This window comes from Petromyzon marinus, unplaced genomic scaffold (genome assembly GCF_048934315.1).
Source record: "Petromyzon marinus isolate PM22_M1 ecotype Great Lakes invasive population unplaced genomic scaffold, UKy_Petmar_22M1.pri1.0 PM_G_Scaffold_138, whole genome shotgun sequence".
Lineage (NCBI taxonomy): Eukaryota > Metazoa > Chordata > Hyperoartia > Petromyzontiformes > Petromyzontidae > Petromyzon > Petromyzon marinus.
The window spans coordinates 225,174-243,949 of record NW_027422693.1 but is presented as its reverse complement, the minus strand read 5'-3'; the positions used below and the strand labels follow the sequence as shown (position 1 = coordinate 243,949).

General features: G+C 45.4%; 1 long non-coding RNA gene across 1 annotated transcript; it reads right to left on the bottom strand.

The window, feature by feature from the left end:
- Window positions 1–6,369: 6,369 nt before the first annotated feature.
- Window positions 6,370–10,678, bottom strand: LOC142910088 (uncharacterized). The gene is made up of 3 exons (XR_012932737.1): window positions 10,440–10,678; window positions 9,829–9,988; window positions 6,370–8,585 (listed from the first exon to the last, which is right to left on the bottom strand). It is a non-coding gene; the product is annotated as an uncharacterized LOC142910088 (long non-coding RNA).
- Window positions 10,679–18,776: the final 8,098 nt, after the last annotated feature.

The window sequence follows — 18,776 nt, the reverse complement described above, 5'->3', positions numbered from 1 at the left end:
CATTTTTTTCTGTGTGTCTGTCCGTCTGTCTCTGTGTGGACGCACACTTGCTCGCGAACCGTGGAGTTTACTTTTAAAAAAAGTAGCCGGGTACCACGCCGTAAGCCCCGTGGTGAGCCAGCGGCATTCCGTTTTCCCATCCGTAAACTTTAAAAGTTGTTAAATTAACAATTTAGTGCTATTTCGCATTTAAGTATTTCCTTGCGCCGGTAAAGCTGCCCGGGGGTTGCCCCTAGCAATGCTCGCGCGTCATCGGTGGAGGGTGGGGGGGGGATTTCTCATTTGCGTTCAAAATGGTTTTACTTAACTTGATTCCTCTGTTTGTCGTGGCCAAATCTTGTGATGAAAATTTCATCCACTTCCCGCCGTCCAATCAATTCCACATTTTGCACACGGTACTCAGATGCGGTGACAATGCATGCCTGTATCAAAATCGGCATCAATCAATTCATTCGCTACTTTAAAGAAATTTACATTTTGCATGGACGCCTTTTTATATATATTTGTGTACGTGAAAAACGCTGCGGTCCCTAAACTGTGAAATCGGCTCGCACAAAAAGCCGGCGCCACGTGTCTCAGGGGCCATTGACGTACTTGTCGACCATGAGTTAAACGAAGTTGTTAATAAAACCGTTGTTGTTTTTTTAGAAAACTTTTTGTAAAGGAGTTTACTTCCAAGGAGCATTCATCAGCAACAATGAGGCCATTTGCAGAATTCTTGGCTTCCCCATCCATGACCGTTCCCCGCACAGTCGTCCATTTGGCACTTCGCCTCCAAGAGTGAAGCCGGTGGTAGCCGTAGGAGGTGCTGCTCTTCCCGGTCGGTGGGGTTGGCTAGTGCCCCCATCAGACTCGAGGGAGAGAGACCGGAGCTAGCCGGGCTGGACCAGGACTTAGTGTAGGACCCCTAACCCCTGGGAAGTTGTCACACCCTTTGTGCTAATGTAATACACTTAATAAACCTTTGGCGAAAGCCCTTACCTTCAAGCCGTCTCCGAGTCATCGTCGGGAACTTCTCAACACATGGACTGCTAAAAAAATAAATGGAAGCTACGTGCTGCTGACGGTGAATCTGATGCCTTGGGACGAGTCTACACGGTTCATCCCAACAATCGGCAGTGCTGCTTCCCTCCCAATGCTTCTCCATGCTGCCAAAGGGCACACATCTTTCCAAGACCTCTAAACAGTGGAAGGAGTTGTCTGTGAAACATACAGGGAAGCTTTCAGTCTTCGTGCAATTCTTGCGCGTGATCATCGTCTTCAGGAAGCTATGACAGAAGCTTCTGTTGGTCAGTCCCCTTTCCAACTGACTTTGCTCTTCTGCATAAATCTTCAAGTTTGCAGCCCATCTAACCCCATGGGACTCTGGCAAAAATACAAAGAGGGCCTGAGTGAGGACATCCTCCACGGAGCTCACGCCTGGCCACCTTTGTCTCCCCTAGTGGCGATGTTTACACACCGCACTTGGCACTCATTTGAGGCTGAGTCGACCAAGGGGAGGCCCAGAGCCGGTTCGAACTCGGGGACGCTGGATTCTTAGCGCAGCCAGTTAACCGCTGCACCACACGGCTCCCCATCCTGACGGCTCACACACGCACACATACACACACCCATCCACCACCACAGTTAAGACTCTCCACATCCTACCCACCCGGCTAAAAATATCAGTCTCCACAGTCCAATGGCTGCTGGAGCAATCGTCCAATAGACACCTCAGAGCCATCGGTGCGGCGGCGGCGGAGAATGAGGTCCGCTACGTTGTCCTGGTTTGCTCCGTGTAATGGACCCGTCAGAAATCATCCCGAGCCGTCAACAGGCCCAGCCTCTGGTGGTAGTTACACGCAGCCCCACCGCACGCACATTTCTCCACCGCAATGTACAACAGAGAGAAGCTGTCGTGACAGAACGGTGCTCTCACAGCTCACTCAGCCGTCACGTAATTCGCCATTTAGCCAGGCAGAGGCTAACGTACACCATCAAAAACAGTTTCTTCCCATCCGCTGCGGGCCTCTTAAACAAGGCCAAGGGCTAACACTGACTTTATCATTTTATCTACAAAATGACACCTTGCCAATATTAACCATGTTACCCTATTTGTATTTTTTTATTTTTAGATTGTATCTTATAGCTATTTTATATTTATTCAATTTTATATACTTTAGCCCCTTGGTGTTAGTTACACTTTGAACCCTTAGTATAGTAAGACTTGTTTACCACTTATTTAAGATTTTAGATTCCTACATGTTGAATGTATGCACCATCCTGCCAAAGTAAATTCCGTGTCTGTGTGAACTTTCATGGCGAATAAAACCCTTTCTGATTCTGATTTTCTGCTTTCACCTATTAAGAAATCATGAACAGGTGGCCAGGTTACAGGGCAAGAGATTGTTTTTGATAAGGTTATTACACCAGTGTCCAGAAATATTAATAATATAAATAATAAAAACTGAATTGGATGAATTGTCAATATCCCAAATTAAATTAAATATTGTACACGAAGGCTGCCCACTTTCTTTCAGGAGTGAAATGTTCCAAATAATGTATTTATATGATGACTTAAGTCTATCCACATTAAATAATTTAATCAAGGGTTAAGTTATTCGTTTTTTTTATTAACACCATCCGAGGCTAAGAATGTCTTGCCCGTGAACAGGTTACGGTGTTCCTATTGAACCGATTAAGAAGAATCTGACAATATTATTGTTGCGGATTTCCTCGTGCTTGCAAGGGAAAAACCAAACATTCGTGCGGGAGTGCCGGCTTCGTTACGATGTCGCTCCTCGCTCGTTGAGAGTCAGTGACTCACTCCCCCACGTGGCCAGAAATAAAGTTACTCTTTGGTTCTATTCGGTAAAGTCACGTAGGTAAAAAATAGAACAACAAAAATCACGACGTTTCGGCCACAACACAAGCGGCCTTCATCAGGTGAAGGGACCAGGCTGTCTCGAAGACTGCGCTGGAGTGAAAGTCTTCGAGACAGTCCGGTCCCTTCACCTGATGAAGGCTGCTTGTGTTTGTGGCCGAAACGTCGTGATTTTTGTTTTATTTTTTAGCTACGTGACTTTACCGAATAGAACCAAAGAGTATGGATCCTTGCAGTCACGAAAGCTTCAAATCTAGAACAGAAATAAAGTTGTAAAATAAACGGATTACTTTGAGAGACAACAAAGTCCGCTGACCCCTTCTCTCGGGCTTGACCCCCCCCCCCCCCCCCCACATTCTAGACGGGTCGTCGCATCGCCAGACAGCGCGATGGGAACGGCTTGTGGAGGCCTCTACCCCGCAGCGGATAGATCATGGCTCACAATGAGCAACAGCTGCACGTGTTCCCATGCAGCACGTGACATTCTTCGTGGTTCTAAACTTCTGTGAGTAGTAACCATACTAATAAGAAGACTTGCACACGATAAATTGTGTGTGTCCTACACATATTTAAAAGGCATACAGCACAGAGCAGTATGGGTATTGCATTGCAGCATGTGGCCAGCAGCACTTGGTGCTGCTGTCTGGCTCACGAAGATGTTCGAGGAGCAGAACTCACTGCCACGTAGAGATATATTTTTAGATGAATCCCGTGCCATTGATTACGAGGGCGGTTAGAAGGAGAGCATTGAGGACTCCTTTAAACAACGGGGTTCTGGCGTGTTATTATGATCATTAAACCTCCTTTGCCAGTACCAAAATGTAATAATAGGGGTTTTTCCTCTTTTTTCTGGCAACAAAACTGAAACCTTTTTACAAGGATTCATGTTACTGCATTAACCACAATACCTGCAGTCAAAATGCAAACAAAAAACAAATACTATGATAATATATATGATGCATTGTCCTTGAAACTGATTGAGCCTCGACCCAATTGGTGCTCGACCACATGACGCCAAAAGGCACCAATTGGGTCGAGGCTCAAAAGAAAGCCGTCCCTTGGTGTGGACCAATCAATTTCAAGGACAATGCCACATATATATTATCATAGTATGTTTTTATTTTTGCATTTTGACTGCAGGTATTGTGGTTAATGCAGACATGAATCCTTGTAAAAAGGCTTCAGTTTTGTTGCCAGAAAAAAGGGGAAAAACCCTATTATTATGTCATTATGACTCATGGAGTCTATTTCATGACCAAGTAATGTTCATCAAGGGGTGTTTGCACCTGCGAGAACGCTTGCTGTTTATCCCACTATTGGAATTACCTGAACACGTGTTCATCCCTTTGCAGTCACTAATGACGTTACGTCACGTGCAGTGACGTCAGAGAGTGACGTCATGCACGGCGGGCGGGACGGTGACGTCATGTCCCCCTGGGTTGGGACCCGTGACATAAGCGAGGTCGTCGCGAGGAGCCAGGGACGTGTGAAGTTGGAAGTTGGGACCCAGGGTAGGGGGAAATTGGCACCAGGCTAGGGTAGCCTGTGGGTGTGCTAGGGACCTCCCCAGTACCCTACCCCTGGGGTGTGGAGTGTGAGAGGAGATGGTGACACGTGCCTGCAGTGGGAACAGCCCAGCCGCCGCCGTCGCCGCCGCCGAGGGAAGGCTCGGGCCCCACCTCGTCGCCGGGCGGTGATGGCGAAGTCTCACCGAGTCTCAAAACCATTTTTTAGGTCGGTCCTGCAATTGGATGTTTGACCAATAGCACTAAAGAGTGTTTGACACTTAATAATAAAGCCGATCAGCTGAACTGTACTCAGAGAAAACCCGCGCACGTGATGGGATAACAACTGAGGTTCCGCACTGATAGTTTCAATTCACAAACACATAAATTCAATAAATATGCAGATTGAGTCTATTCCCGTACTTAAATTTCATGGTGACTTCACAACCTGCAGCCCCATGCGGCCCCAAACTTGATATCCTCTGGTTTGACCCTCTTTAGTTTCTGAGCTCCAACTAGGTTGGGCACAAATGACCACATTCATGGTGACTTGGCATAGCTGAAGGCCATGACTTTGTCTTGTTGGACAATCATGTTGAGTTGCAACAAACCAATGTAATCTTTATATCATGTCGAGTAAAGACTAACAGGGATGAACTCAACTAAGTCAAGCTGTGGGGGGATCATGTTGGTTTGGGCTCGTGTGATCAGGTTATTTCCACAATGAGAAGTCCAGACAGGGATTTGAAATCACAATTCTTTCAAGAGCACATAGAGGCACTTTGCCACAGCTCTACCCAGCCAAAAGTTTCATGGAAACGATCAAATTATTGTCATAAAATATCACACATTTATTTTCAGAAAGAACCATGCACCTTAAACCTTGACTTAAAGCTTGTGCGACTGCAGGAATTCATATTATTTTGATCTTTCGGTAAAGTCACGTAGATAGGTTCAAGAGAAACTAATCAAAAACGTTTCGATGGCAACGCAACGCAATCGTCATCAGGAGGAAGCCAACAAAAAGAGGACCGCTTGTGTTGCGATCGAAACGTCGTAGCTTTTTTTTTCTTTCTAGATTTGAAGTTTCGTGACTGCAAGGATCCATACTCTTTGGTTCTTTCGGTAAAGTCACGTAGGCAAAAATTAAATAATAAATAAATCAATAGAAAACATTAAAATCATTATTTTTCTATTTTTCTTTTCTTTGAACCTATCTACGTTACTTTGCTGAAAAACCCAAAGAATATAAAACACGTACCCCATACTTACGTGCGACTACCAGGCTGTGGTTTGCTCCACAATCCACCTGGATGACCTCCAGATCCTCAATAACGACTTCCACCACCACCACCTCGTCTCCGCTTCCCACTCCCGGCCGTCCAAAAGTGTTGCCACTTTGAAGACGAATTGTTCAGAAAATGTACGTTGTTTTCTTCTTCCCTATACAGTATATTTACATATAACACGGCCAACGTCAACTACACGGAGCTAAGGTTATATTTCTTATAAAGCTTTCATTTTTGTTTGAAGTTATCCATATATACATTTTTTAAAATTCTATTGTCATCATTGCCATCAAGGACTGGGCCTAGAGTTACCCATCTTTGTATTGGTGATGATACCACACTGATGAGTCTGATCAATGACTAAATGGGCCTAGAGTTACCCATCTCTGTATTGGTGATGATACCACACTGATGAGTCTGATCAATGACTAAATGGGCCTAGAGTTACCCATCTCTGTATTGGTGATGATACCACTGATGAGTCTGATCAATGACTACATGGGCCTAGAGTTACCCATCTCTGTATTGGTGATGATACCACACATGATGAGTCTGATCAATGACTACATGGGCCTAGAGTTACCCATCTCTGTATTGGTGCTACCTGACAGTCGGTCAGATTTGCTCAGATTTATTTTGACAGTGACCAAAGGTAAGAGAACCACAATGCACTGCTTATAAAGAAACCGTTCATGTTTATTTGCAAGTAAAACATGATTTTACAACCTGCGCTGTTATGATTGGATTTTTTCGTCAATTACAGGTTTAAATACTCTTTGTTGGTGATATTAAAGGAATTACCAACACTGGATCAGGACCACAAATACGAATATCATGCCATGATCGTTTGAGCAGGAAGACAGTTTTATCAGTAACATAATTTCTTCTAAATTAATAGTCTAAAACAATGAATGATTCCCTTGTCTCACATGCAAGAGATAATTCTGAATCTAAATGCTGTCACCCAGTCACACACAGAATTAAATGTGCCCATTTAAAGTGTACATAATTATCCACAATGAAATTACAGCATTACACCTGTCCGTAGCAGCATCTTTCACATGTCGATGCAGAAAACTTCGAAACTGACTTTGCCATCCCTACAATTACACGTAATTTCATTAATACACGTTCTTTCTGAGAGGTGCATAAGTGATAAGGACGCAATATATAAAAACAAGTAGCAGACAGTTCTCACTGTTTAATGGAAGTGTCTGGGTGGCTTTGGGCTAACACTATGCCCCAAAACAGAGACATGAGATTGGTACAAATTCCACGCATGGTTATTTTTGTTTCTCAATTATTTTAACGGCTAAACAGGTGGCACATTATGTTCAGTGTATTTGGTAATGTTGTTCAGTGTAGCGCAGTGATAAAAGTGTCCAACCTATAACCAGATAGTCGCCAGTTCAATTCCCACACAAGAGGTAGATTCTACAATTATTCCAGTTTAACACGTAGGCTTTCGCGACCAATTATTCCTCCGGGATTGACGCAGTAAGTGCCGCTTTGTGGAACGGCAACGATCGCTTCACAGACGTGTCCTTAAAAAATACCTAAATTGGCTGAGAAACTCCCGTGAAAATAAGCATCAACCAATGCTCACTTAGGCTTGAAGACATTTTCTTACTATGTCTCTTTGGCCATTTGAATTCATGGCCAAACATAAAATGGCCAGAGTGGAGCTGGGCCTGAACAGCGTGGCTTTTAACTGCAGGCCGACCCACTATTTGTCGGCGTTCGGCTGGCCTCTTGACCAGCGGAAGTCGGTTTGCGATATTCACGGGATTGCGTGCGGCACGACGCCTCATTAATTGAAATTTGCAACCGTCGCGAAGATTCTGCGACGCTTTCGTTGCCGGTAATCTACAGCTCACTCCAGCGCTGTCCTCCAGACAGTCTCGTCCCTTCACCTGATGAAGGCCGCTTGTGTTGTGGCCGAAACGTCGTGAGAATTTTATTATTTTATTTTTTACCTACGTGACTTTACCCAATAGAACCAAAGAGTATGAATCTACAGCCTCCTTGAACACCCCCCACCCCCCCACAGCTTGCCGACCAAAGCTCTGACGAGCTGAGCAGCTTTGACCGACAACTCGCTCCGTGTTCTGCATTCCTGAAATCGGTGCCCTGCCGAAAACGCAACAGCAATCACCGCACAGCCTGCTGATCTATCTGTTGTGCGGCTCGATGGCCAGGTTCCTGCTGACACGCGGCTTGCGCGGCCAAATCGTGGTCATCCCAAATGTTGCCAAGTGTCTCTTTGCTGAACGGCAGCAGCAGCGGCGGCGACGACGACTCCATCTCCTGACCCACCTCCACAGGTGGCGTCTGCACCGACTTGGGCACCAGATGCTTGGCCGGCACGAGGCAGCGTGGGGGGGGGCACGGCGTGGGGGGCACGGCGTGGGGGGCACGGCGTGGGGGGCACGGCGTGGGGGGCACGGCGTGGGCACTCAGTGCTTCTGCTCCTCCTGCTGCTGCTGTGGCTGCTGCTGCTGCTGCATCATTTGTTGCTGCTGTTGCTGCTGCTGTGGCTGCTGCTGCTGCTGTGGCTGCTGCTGCTGTTGTTGCTGTTGCTGCTGTTGTTGCTGTGGCTGCTGCTGCTGTTGCTGCTGTTGCTGTTGCTGCTGCTGTTACTGCTGCTGTTGTTGCTGTTGTTGCTGCTGCTGTTGTTGCTGTTGTTGCTACTGTTGCTGCTGCTGCTGTTGCTGCTGTTGCTGCTGTTGCTGCTGCTGTGGCTGCTGCTGTTGCTGCTGCTGCTGTTGCTGTGGCTGCTGTAGTGGCTGTGGCTGCTGCTGCTGCTGTTGAGTTGACTGGTGACGAGGCACACGTGGTATGGCTGAGGCTGAGTGGGAGGGCTGCTCAGAGTGGACAGCAGGATTTTCCTGAAGCTCCATGACCTGCTTCCTGTTGAAGTTGTATTTACTGAAGAGTTCGAACACAGGGGGAGGACGTAGAGTTAGTACAGACACACAGGTCCATGCCTGTGGGTCTCATCATGTTAGGTACAAGCCCATCTTGACACACACAGGTCCATGCCTGTGGGTCTAATCATGTTAGGTTCAAGCCCATCTTGACGCACACAGGTCCATGCCTGTGGGTCTAATCATGTTAGGTTCAAGCCCATCTTGACACACACAGGTCCATGCCTGTGCGTCTAATCATATTAGGTTCAAGCCCATCTTGACACACACAGGTCCATGCCTGTGTGTCTAATCATGTTAGGTTCAAGCCATCTTGTAATCCTTGAACCCAATATCACACCGTGCCCTTGACAGCAATATAAGAATTTGACATCAATAAAAACACATGGGATGTACTGCAGTAATTAACACCACTGCATAGTACTGTCGTTTGTAGTAGTTTGTCCTCAATATAGCATAAGTGGAAACAACCCTGGGGCAAAATCTGAAAAGCATACTTCCCAATCTCTAAAAATTAAGAGTGTACAACTTAATGTTGTTAAGTTTAAATAACGGTCGCTAAGCACAGGCCCAAAATGCTAAGAAGCCAGCAACAGCACCATAAGAATGTCTTCATCTGCTTATTTAATTCAGCAAGGTGATGAGAAACCTCAACCATAAGGGCCCATCTACCAATGAGTCACAAGGCACCATGGGTAATGCTGGGGCCCCTCACCGAGTCTCAGGGCATCCGTGATGGACTAGGACGTGAAATTCGCACGCACAGGAATCCACATATCAGCTTCATTTAGTCGTCATGGATATTGTTTAAAATATTTGCCATCTGTTGCACAATGGCATACTCGTTGGTTTTTTTAGTAGTCTCTCGTCATGCCAACTTGACAACAGTATTTGTCCTCTGGAGATACTGGCCTCCACCGTGTGAATGTTGAATCGACACGAATACCTTGGTCCCACCGACATTGCTCATTTGATCTGGGAGACACTTTCACCTTCCTGTGACTAACAGTTAATCTTAAAGCAGTGATGGTTTGGGCAGCAGTGATGGTTTGGGCAGCGATGCATAACCTGTATTCAATTTCCCTTGGGTAAATTCGGCTTTAACGGGTAACTGGTATTGGTTTGTAAACAAAAATTGTGGAGAGAAAAGAGCACGTTGCTGCCTCGTGAGCCACAACTCAGCCTTAATAGGTCTCTTAAACGGTCACTTAGGAGAGCTTTGTGTTGTTTGTCGTGCAAATCACCAAATCAGCTGCTCCGCGCATGGCAGGATCATCTCCCAGGCAAGGCCAGTGAAGTGTTGCATGTACAGAGTCCACGCAGAGGGCAGCTTTACTTCTATACGGGCCAATGCTATGCTTGCAGCCGCCACCACGGATGGACGGAAACTCAGGAATACGTGGTCTGCATACACACAAACAAAGACAAAAACCCTCCGTTTAGCCTTAACAGACTGTTGGGGCTAACATTTCACTGTGCAATACAGTATTGTAATAAATACATGCGGTATATAGTTTATACTGCACTACTGTAAATTATCTCTGTTTTTGCTAAATTATCACCATTCTGTAAGACTCCCGGCTAGGCTAAGGACGATATTTCCGAGTTACGGTGTTGGTCGCTGTAACGCAACTCTGTCGTAAGTCGAGGACTACCCTGGAAACGCCTTACACACAATAACAACAACAACGTTTTATTCTTAAACAATGCTTTCTTATTTTAAAGTGAGCGAAAAGGTAAAGAAGAAGAAGTCGAGTGGGCAACGGGAAGTGGACGACGTTTTGATCACAAGCTTTAAAGATTAACAATAATAACAATAATAATAACAACAATAATGAAATAGTTTATAACTCACCGCCGTGAGAGAAGGACGTGGCGCCTGCTTCCCCGGCGAGGCGATTCCACACTTTAGAGACCGCGGCGTTTCATTGACCTAGCCAAAAAAACATTAAATTAAATCATTCGTCCATACAAAAAAATTGTAAATTGCTTTAAAAGAGCCTCTTAATTGATCGATTACTTTATAAATTAATCTTCAACGTGCTACTTATTTTTTTGTGTGTGTGTGAGATGCTGTCCGTAACTCGTTAACACGCGCACGGGGCAGGCGCGCCTAAGACACGCGGCGCCTGCTCGCCGCGCAAGACGATTCCGCAGTTTAGGGACCGCGGCGTTTTTCCCACCCGCACAAATTTTTTTAAAGATGCCGTCCATAAATCTTATTTTTATAAGCTGGAAAGGAGGCAATGAATTGATTAATTGACGCCGATTTTAATACAGGCTATGCATTGTCATAGCCTGTATTAAATGTAGTAGACTACATTTTTATTACAAGAATTTGACCACGACAAACAGGGGAATTAAGTTCGGTAAAAGCGTTGAAAAATTTAGAGGGGCAGAAATTACTCCATCGAGAACACAACATTTCAATTCAAACCCAGTAAACATGCAACGTTGAGCCAACGTTGGCATTTGGTTAACATAAATGTACACACACAGTGTGATTAACATAAGTGTACATACACACACACAGTGTGATTAACATGGTGTACACACACAGTGTGATTAACATGGTGTACACACACACAGTGTGGTTAACATGGGTGTACACACACAGTGTGATTAACATGGTGTACACAGAGTGTGATTAACATAGTGTTCACACACAGCGTGATTAACATGGTGTACATACACACACAGTGTGATTAACATGGTGTACACACACAGTGTGATTAACATGGTGTACACACACAGTGTGATTAACATAGTGTACACACAGTGTGATTAATATAGGTGTACACACACTGTGTGATTAAAAAAGATGTACACACACAGTGTGATTAACATGGTGTACACACACAGTGTGATTAACATGGTGTACACACACAGTGTGATTAACATGGTGTACACACACACAGTGTGATTAACATAGTGTACACAGAGTATGGTTAACATGGTGTACACACACACAGTGTGATTAACCATAATAAAGGTTTTTGGGTTAGATCGCGTTTATTTATAAATGTGTCGTAACCCTCCACCACCCGACACGGCCAATCAGCAAAAAAGTGTCACGTTGACAAAAGACAAATAATTCACTACTTCAGCCCACCGGTGTGTTGAGTTAATCCACATTCACAGTTTGAGCACGACGTTTCGCTGGTAAATACATCCAGCGTCATCGGGCAATTCGCCAGAATGGTAAAGCCCTCGCTTGCTCCCGGTTTTATATAGAGCAGCAGGGTGACATCATCACTTAACTCATATCAGGTGCAGTGATTAAAGGCGGAGGGGGGGGTATTGTAATTATATAATCGAATAGTAATCAGTCATTGGTTATGATTAGTAATGAGTTGTAGATTAGTAATTCTTTAAATAAAAATGTAATGTGTATTATTCAATAATACGCTTCCAGGCCGCACTAAGCCGGTAGCTGTCAGAGCGATTAAAGTTATTCTTGTTCCTCTCAATTTCAATGGATTCTCTAATTAGTCTTTGCCAGTAATAATTAGTTTTACACACCACTGCAACATTGTCAAAATCAATTGAGTGTCCTTGTTGACAAGCATGTTCTGCCACTGCCGACAGTTGTGTTTGAGATAATTTAATATTTCTCTGATGTTCTTTTAGTCTTACGCTGATGTTACGTCCCGTCTGCCCAATGTAGCAGCTGCCACATGAACAATTAATCTGATATACACCTTCTGTTGATAGTTTAGGTAATGCGTCTTTAGTGCAAGATACTAGTTTTTTTAATTTTGTGTACTGTACCAAATCTTACTGTAATGTTTTGCTTTTGCAAAACACGGGCTAATTTGTCAGTTACTCCTGAGATATATGGAATTTTTATTGTTTTAACAATCTGGTCGCTTTCAGCAGTATTGCTTTGCGATCGTGATTTGGCATTCAGTGCTCTGTTAATTTGAGCATTATTGTAGCCATTCTGTCGTAGTGCGTCTTTAACGTGTTTAATCTCTCTCACTAGACTCTCACCATCTGACACTGTTTTAGCCCGATGTATGAGCGTCTTGATAAGAGAGGATTTCTGAGCTGGATGATGATGTGATTCTGCATTCAGATAGGCATCAGTGTGCGTTTGCTTTCTGTAAACGCTGTGTGTTATTTTACCGTTTAGGCCATGTCCAAGCAAAATATCTAGGAATGGGAGTGTGTTATTCACCTCCATTTCCATGGTGAACTGGATGGCCGGGTTTTGTGCATTGAGATGATTTAGAAAATCATTCAGTGTATCTTTACCATGTGGCCAGACAACCAAAGTGTCATCCACATACCTAAACCAAAAGGATGGTTTTAATGTGCTCGAGGCAAGTGCTCTTATTTCAAAGTTTTCCATGTACAAATTTGCTATAGCAGGGGATAAAGGAGAACCCATTGCTGCTCCTTCCTTTTGTTTAAAGAAATCTCCTCTCCATAAGAAGTAAGTGTTATTTAAACAATGGCCAGCAAGTTTCGGAATATCTTTTGGTAAACCGGTATTCTTTACTAGTGTATCAAGTAATTTAAGCGATTCGTCCACTGGAACCTTAGTGAATAGAGAAATCACATCAAAACTTACCAGAATATCATCAGGAGTAAGTTTAATATCTTTAATCACATTCACAAGATGTTCTGAATTTTTTATGAATGAAGATGTCTTACCGATGTAGGGCTGTATTTGTTTGGTTATATATTTTGCTAATTGATATGTGGCAGAGCCAATTGTACTGACTATGGGTCGTAATGGGATGCCGATTTTATGAATCTTTGGTAGCCCATAGAGTCTAGGTGGTTTTGAGGCCCTTGGCTTAATTAGGTATTGCTCCTTTTTAGGGATTAATGAATTTGCAATTATTGCAGTGGTCTTACGTTCTAAAGTATTAGTTGGATCTCGTTTAATTTTAATGTAGGTACTTTCCTCTAGTAAATTTCTAATTTTATTATCATAATCGGCTCGTGACATCAGTACAGTAGTGCGGCCTTTATCAGCTGCTAGGATTTGGATATCCTTATTTACACGCAGCTCTCTTAAGGCTTTTGCCTCGTTAGAGCTAATATTTACTTTTGAAACTTTGCTATTCTCAATTATTTTAGCAACCTCATGTCTAGTCATCTCTGCCTCATTATGTGGAAGGAGTCTAACTGCTGATTCTACCTCAGCAATTATCTCATCCACTGGAATTGTGCGTGGGGTAACGGCAAAGTTAAGGCCTTTAGAAAGGATAGAGACCATGTCACCGGTTAATACAGTGTTGGTCAAGTTCAGTACAGTTTTGTTTTTAAATTTTTGGTTTTCAGTAGGGATTTGTTTATTATGTAGTCTAGAAAATGTATTAATTTGGTTAGTTTTTGTTAGTTTAAACACATTATCAGCCGATTGTTGTGTTATGTTATCGATTATATTCCAATAATGCATAGATACACTATTGCTTATATCTAAGTGTAACTGCTTTAGCGATTCCGAAATGTAAGATAATTCACTCCTATTGTGCTGTATTCTCTCTATTAATAATAATTCGCTAGCTTTGTGTAGTATTTGGTTAGCTTTAGAAGACTTTATCTGATGTGTTATTTTAACTGCGTTTGGTATTACCTTTGAATCTCTGCACCTTTTGAGGAACGCCAGTGAAGATATCAATTTCATCCGCTTAATGCGAAGCTTCTCCAATTTTCTGGTTTTAAGAAAAGTATCCTCCCCATAGAGGTTAGTCAGTTTAACACGTAGGCTTTCGCGACCAATATTATTCATAATAAAGGTTTTTGGGTTAGATCGCGTTTATTTAAAAATGTGTCGTAACCCTCCACCACCCGACACGGCCAATCAGCAAAAAAAGTGTCACGTTGATAAAAGACAAATAATTCACTACTTCAGCCCACCGGTGTGTTGAAGAGTTAATCCACATTTACAGTTTGAGTACGACGTTTCGCTGGTAAATACATCCAGCGTCATCGGGCAATTCGCCAGAATGGTAAAGCCCTCGCTTGCTCCCAGTTTTATATAGAGCAGCAGGGTGACATCATCACTTAACTCATATCAGGTGCAGTGATTAGAGGCGGAGGGGGGGGGGTATTGTAATTATATAATCGATTAGTAATCAGTCATTGGTTATGATTAGTAATGAGTTGTAGATTAGTAATTCTTTAAATCAAAATGTAATGTGTATTATTTAATAATACGCTTCCAGGCCGCACTAAGCCGGTAGCTGTCAGAGCGATTAAAGTTATTCTTGTTCCTCTCAATTTCAATGGATTCTCTAATTAGTCTTTGCCAGTAATAATTAGTTTTACACACCACTGCAACATTGTCAAAATCAATTGAGTGTCCTTGTTGACAAGCATGTTCTGCCACTGCCGAGAGTTGTGTTTGAGATAATTTAATATTTCTCTGATGTTCTTTTAGTCTTACGCTGATGTAAGACATCTTCATTTATAAAAAATTCAGAACATCTTGTGAATGTGATTAAAGATATTAAACTTACTCCTGATGATATTCTGGCAAGTTTTGATGTGATTTCTCTAATCACTAAGGTTCCAGTGGACGAATCGCTTAAATTACTTGATACACTAGTAAAGAATACCGGTTTACCAAAAGATATTCCGAAACTTGCTGGCCATTGTTTAAATAACACTTACTTCTTATGGAGAGGAGATTTCTTTAAACAAAAGGAAGGAGCAGCAATGGGTTCTCCTTTATCCCCTGCTATAGCAAATTTGTACATGGAAAACTTTGAAATAAGAGCACTTGCCTCGAGCACATTAAAACCATCCTTTTGGTTTAGGTATTTGGATGACACTTTGGTTGTCTGGCCACATGGTAAAGATACACTTAATGATTTTCTAAATCATCTCAATGCACAAAACCCGGCCATCCAGTTCACCATGGAAATTGAGGTGAATAACACACTCCCATTCCTATATATTTTGCTTGGACATGGCCTAAATGGTAAAATAACACACAGCGTTTACAGAAAGCAAACGCACACTGATGCCTATCTGAATGCAGAATCACATCATCATCCAGCTCAGAAATCCTCTCTTATCAAGACGCTCATACATCGGGCTAAAACAGTGTCAGATGGTGAGAGTCTAGTGAGAGAGATTAAACATGTTAAAGACGCACTACGACAGAATGGCTACAATAATGCTCAAATTAACAGAGCACTGAATGCCAAATCACGATCGCAAAGCAATACTGCTGAAAGCGACCAGATTGTTAAAACAATAAAAATTCCATATATCTCAGGAGTAACTGACAAATTAGCCCGTGTTTTGCAAAAGCAAAACATTACAGTAAGATTTGGTACAGTTCGCAAAATTCAAAAACTAGTATCTTGCACTAAAGATGCATTACCTAAACTATCAACAGAAGGTGTATATCAGATTAATTGTTCATGTGGCAGCTGCTACATTGGGCAGACGGGACGTAACATCAGCGTAAGACTAAAAGAACATCAGAGAAATATTAAATTATCTCAAACACAACTGTCGGCAGTGGCAGAACCAACGTCTCCCCCAGGATTTCCGAATCGTCGCAACCACCGCAACAACAACAGCAGCCGCCGCAACAGCAACAACATCATCAGCAACATCAGCAGCAGCACCAACACCATCATCAGCAGCAGCATCAGCTGGGCGGAGGCAACGGAGGAGGGGAGGAGGAGCTGCTGGTGGTGTGTGACGCGGCGCCGGCGCGCCCGGTCAGCGTTTCCAGCGGGAGCTCTGCCACCGCTACCACCGCCGCCACCGCCGCCGCCACCGCGCAATGTCCGGCCACTCGGCAGGGGGAGAGCACGACGGGGGGGGCGCCCCCCCCAGCCCCGTGCCTAAGGTGCGTGCGTGCGTGTGTGTGTACGTCTGCATGCGCGTGTGTGTACGTGTGCGTGTTTGTACGTACGTGTGCGTATGTGTGCACGTGTGTGTGTGCGTGTGTGTGGGGAGCGGTAGTGTAGCGGTTAGCGCGCTGCGCTACGAACTTGGCAACCCGGGTTAGATTCCCGCTCACGGCCAACACCACTGACGATTATCAGAACCGGTCCTGGGCCTCCCCTAGGTCGACTCAGCCTCAAATAAGTACCTGGTGCGGTGTGTAAACATCGTCACTGGGAAGACAAAGGCGGTCGGGCATGGCGCTGACCACCCACCCCCCTCGTGTGCCACAGTGCCGGCCTTCTTAGGTGCTACTCGCTGACTAGACAGATTCCCCGTAGAGTCAGTGAAGGCTTTACGGGGAATCTGTTGTAGGTACAGCTGTGTGTGTGTATCAGGCGATTGATCCCTGGGTGAGGTTGAGGGATGGCTCCCTCGCGGTCGACCACTCTGTGTGTGCTGATAATCTGGTAATTGACGCTCACTCTGAGAGTCGTTTAACTCATCTGCCGAACCTGGAGCATGCCACTCGGAGGCGGTGGGGGGGGGGTGATGACGTCGTCCTGCTGCTGTTCTATTTGAGACCGGAAGCAGGTGGATTGCTTCACTATTCTGTCAAATTACCCAATGCTGATGGTTGATGTAATTACCAGCGAAGCGTCATACTCAAATTGTAAATGTTGTGGATTTACTCTCCAACACACCGGTGGGCTGAAGTAGTATACACTACACTATACACTACACTATACACCACACTATATAAGTAACTAATTAGCGTTTGTTTACGTGATAGATCCCTTACTAATTGGCTGTCGGGTGGTGGAGGGTTACGACACATTTATACTTACGCGATCGGACCCAAAAACCTTGATTATCAACAATAATATTGGTTGCGAAAGTTTATTGCGTGTGAAACGAACAACCCCCCCCCCACCGTTTGCCTCTACGCTGCGCCCCATCAGACACTCCGACCCCCACTGCGCTCTGCGCGAGTCGAGGCTGCGCTCGCGTAGAGGGCTGACGAGTTGCCACACCTGGGCGGCGTGCCTCTCGCACACCGCCTCTGCTTTGGCAGCAGAAGCTCCCCGGCGGTTCTCTAGGCCGTTAGAGCGGCGTTATCTTTTCACCAGGTCGCGTGACGCCGCGCGCGCGGGACCTGCCGTGCCCGTCTCCGCACGACGCTTTGGGGCTTGTCGCGCCACGGTCGCGCCCCCCTCCTCTTCTCTACGCTTGTGACAACGGGGACCCTCTTTGTCCCCGAGCGCCGGTTGCGCCGGTTGCGCCGGTTGCGCAAACATTCAGGCCGGCTCCCCACCCCCCCCCCCCACCTACGATCCGTCACGGTTTAATCAGGCAGGATTGTGCGAGGAGCAAGCTGGCTGGAGTCACGTAGCCCGCGTGTCCGGCCACCGCAAACCCGCCCAGGCATCTTACGATTTGTTGGATAGAGAGGGGGGGCTGAACGGACGCAAGGGACGCGCGTGAGAAGGGACGGGCCCTTGTGTTGCCAGCGGCGTGAAGATTGGCGTCTGCGGAGGAGGCTCGTTAAGGACGCTACCGGGCGGTGCCGGGCTAGGTGCGCTCTGAGACTACTGGGCAGTTGGAGGCAGCAGCCCGACAGCAACAGCGGAGGGCAGAGGAGTGACTCTCGCAACGACGAGCGCAGCGCCGGGCGGCTAGAACACAGCGAGGGGGGGGGGGCTCGTTGGGGAAGCCCTCATCCGGCAGTGGATCGGCAAGAGGACTGCACGTGCTTGTGCGATCGTGTGGTGGTGGTGACGGAACGTTACGCGTGTGACGCAGAACGCCAAGGGCTCCAGGAAGCTCCAGAACTTCGGCAAACGCTCGCATTCCATCCGGCGGAACCCCAACGCGCCCGTCATGATCCGGGGTTGGCTTCACAAACAGGTGGGGTGGATTCACCGATAGACTCACATAGAGACCCACAGACTCACAGAGACCCACAGATTCATCACACAGAGACGCACAGACTCACACAGAGACCCACAGACTCATAGAGACCCACAGACTCATCACACAGAGACGCATAGACTCATCACACAGAGACCCACAGACTCACACAGAGACCCACAGACTCATCACACAGAGACCCACAGACTGCATAAAGACCCACAGACTCATCACACAGAGACCCACAGACTTGCATAAAGATCCACAGACTCACAGAGACCCACAGACTCACACAGAGACCCACAGACTCACAGAGACCCACAGATTCATCACACAGAGACCCACAGACTTGCATAAAGACCCACAGACTCACACAGAGACCCACAGACTCACTGAGACCCACAGACTCATCACACAG